Here is a 6,000-nt window from a genome sequence, read left to right on the forward strand (position 1 = left end):
AGTTGGGCTCAGCTGGCCTACTTGGGTCCCCTGCCAGGCTCTTGCCCTCAGCTAAGGAAGGAATGTCCCAGTGTTGGTGCTGTGCTCAGCAGTGGCCAAAACACTGGGGTGTTCTCAACCCCCTTCCAGCTGCCAATGCCAAGCCCAGCCCTGGGAGGGCTGCTGTGGGGAACTGAACTGCAGCTCAGCCAGACCCAACACACCAACAGAGAGGAAAGATTTTGATGAGGTAAAAACAGGCTCAGGGAATGCTGAGGGTGCTGAAACACTGACTGTGCAAACACTCCTGGTAGGCCTTTACTCTCTTTGTAACTTCAAATCCCAACACTACCTAAAAGTGTTGCCCCCCCCAATTGAAAGGAATCCACTGCTCTAATTCCAAACTCACCCTGAACTCAAAGGCAAAGCCCAAACCCAGAACTCCAGACTCTTACCAATCCCAAACCTGTATGGTTGGTATGAAAACCTAAGCTTTAATCCTAACCCAGCCCAAAACCCTCTTCCCCTAATCATGACCCAGACACTGCCAGCAGAACAACAAACCTCCCAAAGTTCTGCCTAAACCCCACCCTGAGCTCTAAACCCTAAGCCCTGACCATTCAGCACCCCCACAGCCCTTGGGAGCAGGGCAAGGACCTGCAGGGCCCCGAGCAGGCCCAGGGGGTTGGCAGAGGAATGGGAGGTGACCTGGATCTGCTCAGCTCTGCAGTGACCCCCAGGAGAAGGGCCTGGGCTCTGGGAGGGATGTCCTGTGGCACAGGGGCTCAGGATCCAAGTTCAGAAGGCCAAGTGCACATGGCAACAGCCAGAGCTGGTGCAGAGCCATCAGGGAGGGTCTAGAAATGCTGCTGGGAGGGGGTGGGAAAGCAGGAGGGGTGTGTGCAGCCTGCAAGGCCAGAGCAGCAGCAGGGCCAGGGCAGGACAGCCTGCAGGAGAGATGGCCAAGGGCTCTGGCAGGGCTGCAAGGCCCAAAGGCACCCAGGCCTTTGTCCCCTTGCCTCTGGCAGCTGCCTCTGCCACTCAGGCCACCACAAGCCACTTTCCTGGCAGGTTCTGCCCTTGGGTTCTGCCTCGCCCCTCCCTCAGGAGCCTGGCAGGGGTTGCCCAGTTTTGGGCCTTTGTTGTTGCTCCCCCTCCCATCCCAGTGCCCCCAAACAGCCCTGAGCCAGCCGGGAGGGACAGGATCTGCTGGGCCAGGGCCTGGGGCTCAGCCCTTGGCCTTTGTGCTCCACAAAACCAAGGCAGGCTTTGCTCAGCATTGCAGGGGCCTGCCCAGAGCCTTTGTCTGCCTGCACTCCTGGCCTCCAAGGAGCTGCTCCAAGGAGTCCCTGGGGAGGCTTTGGCAGTGCCTGCCCTCAGTGGGGCCCAGCAATGCTTCAAGGCACTTGGACTTTGGCTTCTGACTTCTTCAGCAGCTGCTTCAATCTTCTCTCAGCACCTCAGGACCATGGGCTGGGCTGCAAACACACCGTGGGGCTCATTAAAATGCAGAAATCCCTCAGGATCTCTTTGTTTTCCTTTAATTGTCTTCAAGGCAATTTCAAAACAAGTCTTCCAAGTTTGTACTTTTTTTGTTTTAATTCAATGATGGATAATTTTGTAGTTCAGAGAAGAGGTGATAGAGGTGTTCTCCAAGTGATCTTGATGCTGAGTGTCTCCTCAGGAGATCCACACTGACCCTGGATGATCAATTTTGCTCCTCACTCCCCAACCTCACCAGTTCTGACATGGCCCATCTTGGACTGACAGCTGATGCAACTCCAAACACGCTGTGGTACCCATTAAAACATTGAAAACCAAATTATTTTCATTCCTTTAATTGTCTTCAAGTCTTCAAGACTTCTACAGCTAATTGGAGTTGTTTTGTAGTTTAGCTAAGGAGGAAGATTTTAAAGTGGACATCACGAAAAATATATATTTTTTGATGAAAAGGAATGATTTCCAAAGATCTTTGGGATGCAAGAGGGTCAGGGCGGAAATGATTTTGATCCAGAGACAAAGGGGGAAAAAGAGATTAGTAGCACTTAATCATTGACCTGTTGAGCAGTTTTCAAGCAATTTAATAGCATTTACTACAATTTTAACAGTGACTGAATTACAGATTCCCAAGAACAACATTTCCACCACAGTCAATTCACACCCACACCCAGGCAGAGATGTGTGGACACATCAAGAGCTGGGTGTGGAAAGGTCCCTCTCCCAAATTCTCCTTGTTGTCAGGGAAACACTGCCACAAATCCCTTTTTTTTCCCCATCAGACAAGGGTCACAGCTGGAGGAGTGTTTGTTGAGGGGCATCAGAATTGTCCTGGGCACCAGTGAGGGTCTTTGGAGTGTTGGAAACTGGAGGGTTCCCGAGCTGGGAGAGGCTGCCAGAGGTGTCCCACTGAGAGGGAGGTGCTGGGGAGCTACCAGGGCCTCCCTCAGCCCCGCTGGGTGTGGGCTCCCAAGGGGACTGGCTTTAGTGATCTGCTGAATTTCCATCCTGGTGTCAGGAATGACTGGAGTTTCCAAACTATTTGGGAATTGTATCCAAACTATTCCATTTGGGCCACAATTCAGGAAGCGAATGTTCCAAGGCTTTCATGGGATGACTGATTATCCTGTGTTCCCCAACTGTTCCACTCCAAATTGTTCCCACATTCATCATCCAGCAGCACTTGGTCCAGTCCAGGGACACTTCATTGCTCAGCTGGTTTGGTCAAGGCTTGTCAGGAGCTCCTGAGATCATACCTATAAGAAGGATGGGCACAGACTTAGTTGTAATAAGACAAGTGATAATGGTTTTCAACTAAAAAAGAGCAGATTTGAACTAGATATAAGGAAGAAATTTTTTACACTGAAGGTGATGAAACACTGACACGGATCACCCAGAGAGGTCATAGATGCCCCACCCTTGGAAACATTCAAGGCCAGGTTAGAAAGGGCTCTGAGCAACCTGATGTAGTTGAACGTGAACCTGTTCACTGTGGGGGGGTTGGACTAGATGTCCTATAAAGGTCCCATCTGATTCAAACTATTTAGGATTCTGTAGTTCTTTCTTATCCTACAGAGCCAAGGCTGACAAGGATCACACAGGTTTCAGACCCAGCTGAGCATCCCCTTTGATGGCCCATCTGGCAGTTCTGCTAAAAAGCTGCTGCAGAGAACCTCCAGACCTAAAGGAGCTTTGTGCTGGGCTCAGCTGTGGCTCTCAGGGCTGGGGGTTGGCTTTTGGCTGCCAGGTGCTCACCAAGGCTCTCTCACTCCTCCTTCTTCTCCACTCCCCTTGGTGCCTGCAGGGTTGTTTCTCCCCCATTTCTCTCACTCCTCTCTGGGTTACAGCACCCTGGATTTTATCCTTTCTCCAAAGGGTTATCACACAGGTGCCTCTGGAATTGCTTTTTGGCTCAGCTTTGGGCACTGGCTGGTCCATTTTGGAGCCACCTGAAACTGGCTCTCTCTGACACAGAGTCAACTCTTGATGTCCTCTTCCCTAAGGAAAACCTGCAGCCCCCTCACTGCTACCAAACCTGATCCACAGGGTCATTCAAGTGCCCAGGAATACAGGAGGTCATTGAGCCCATTATTCCTCGGGCTGGTTAAACGAGACTTTGTCCTCTTCCTGTCCCTGACTGCAGGTTCTTTCTGTCAGAGCAGAGCTGGGCTGGACCTCAGCCGTGCTTTGCTCCAGAGCCTGCTGGGGTGGGGGCAGATGGCAATGGAAGAGTTGGGTTGGACTGGATGATCTTTGTGGGTCCCTTCCACCTCAGCATATTCTGTCATTCTGTGTTTGTTTGGGTTTGGGTTGGTTGTGTTTGCTCCCCTTTTGAATTGCTTTCCCTCTGACCCATGAGTTTTTTCTTCATTGTCCTGGACCTTGCTGGGCACCTGATGGCAGGACAAGTTTCTCCAACTCAGTCATCTTGACCACATTTTTTGTCCAAGTCACCATTAATTAGATGAGGTTTCTCACAGACTTGCTGCAACTTGGCATCATCCACAAAGGAGTGGAAAGTGCATTTCATCCCATCATCCAGAGACATAATAAAGATGTTCCATAGGAATGGTCAAGGGCTGGTCCCTGATGGATGTCACCTGGGAGTTGCTGCCAAGAGGAATTTGTGCCATGACTTTTGACCCTCGTCAGTCATTCAACTTCCCACTCACCACGTTTCACTTCTCCAGTCCAGCTGTCACCAGTCTGGCCATAAGGAGACCACAGGAGACCATGTCAAGGGCCTTGAAACAGTCTGGGCACACAACATCCCTTTCTTTTCCCTCCCACAGGGGTTCTGCAATCCCTGCCTTGTCCTTCCATAGCCTGGGAATGGCTGCAGGAGGACTTGCCCTATCCCCTTCCCTGCTGAGCCTGAGCAGTCTGGAAGTCTACCAACCCTCCTTGCTGCCCTGTTTGCAGACTGGTTCCATGTCTACCTTTCCCAAGGCCCCAGGAAGCTCTGGGATGGCTCTGGCCTTTCCAAGTCTTTGGGAGAGGTCTCCCAGTGACACTGCCCAGCCTTCTCAATATCCCTGACACCAAAACCTTTTCTATTATCCCACAGTTCCAGATTAGTGCTCAGGACACAACACATATTCTCATGGTTCTTCAGGAGAAAATTAGAAGTGATTTCATTATAGAGGTCAACTGGTGGAGCAGCCCAGTCTGGTCTGGCCCCACAGCAGTGCCCAGCCCAGGGTGCTGCAGAGCTCTGGGCACTCCCCCCACAGCCCCAGCCCCTCTGAAGGGCACAGCAGCTCCTGGGGCACAGAGAGGAGTCTCAGCATCCCCATCAGCTCAGGGGCTGGACACTCAGCATGGCAGGAGGAAATGGAGGTCAGGGAAACTGCAGGAGCCCTGGTGTCACCTCCAGGAGATGCCCAGCACAGCCTGACTGTGCCCCTCAGTGCCAGCCCCTCTGCCCAGCCCAGCCCAGAGTCCTGGCCCAGGGACAGAGCAGCCTGTCCCCAGGGGGGCTGCAGAAAGAGCTTTCTCTGTGTCAGGGATTCCTCTCTGCAGGCCCAGAAATGCTGCCTTGCTCTTCTGCAGGGACATCCCTTTGCCCAGGTCAGTGTGTCCAGGCTGCCTTGGCCAGTTGCAGATCCCAGCCTGGGATCCCTGCAGGGCCTTGAGCTGGAGGTGCTGCTCTGCACAGGGAGGGGCTGTGGCACCTCGGGCTGACCCTGCACTGGCCATGCTGGTCAGGGTGGGGAGCAGACCCAGCAGGATGGGGATCACTCCTCTCCACCCTCTGCCATAGTCCTGGAAGGCTCAGTAGCCAAGAACAAGGCTGGGCAGGACCATGGGTTGTTTCCAATGGCACAAAGGGCAGGGCAGGACTCCACTCCATGCAGCCTGTGTGCTGGAGAGTTCTTCAGGACACCCTCCTGGAAAGCCCACCCCTGGCTCTGGTACAGCCCCCTCCTTTATTGTACTCAGTGACTGTGATTCCTCATGTACAGAATAACAAAGGCAGGATGTTTGACAAATACCTTGCTGCAGGAATTTTATTTTGTTTAAATGCACACAGAGAATGATTCCTCATTTACACAACTGTGGGTCAAAACAAAGAGGTAGAGAGTGAATTAGATAAGGGATGAAAAATAAATTTCTGTGTTAAGAACATTAAAAGAAGAAAAATTATAAGAAGACTCCCCCACTGCCACTCTCAAAAGCTTTAGAATGCAGGCTGGGCCAGTAAAGGGTTACACAAGGAATGTTCTGCAGAAGAAAAGAGGCAGGTTATTGCTCCTGAAAAGCATCCAGTCATCATTTTCCTCAGGGCATCCTTGAGGTCCTGGTTCCTGAGGCTGTAGATGAGGGGGTTCAGTGCTGGAGGCACCACCGAGTACAGAACTGATAGTGCCAGATCCAGGGATGGGGAGGAGATGGAGGGGGGCTTCAGGTGGGAAAACATACCAGTGCTGATAACAATAGAGACCACGACCAGGTGAGGGAGGCAGGTGGAAAAGGCTTTGTGCCGTCCCTGCTGAGAGGGGATCCTCAGCACAGCCCTGAAGA

This window comes from Pipra filicauda, unplaced genomic scaffold (genome assembly GCF_003945595.2).
Source record: "Pipra filicauda isolate LSUMZ 115617 unplaced genomic scaffold, ASM394559v2 scaffold877_size60952_pilon, whole genome shotgun sequence".
In the NCBI taxonomy this organism is placed as follows: domain Eukaryota; kingdom Metazoa; phylum Chordata; class Aves; order Passeriformes; family Pipridae; genus Pipra; species Pipra filicauda.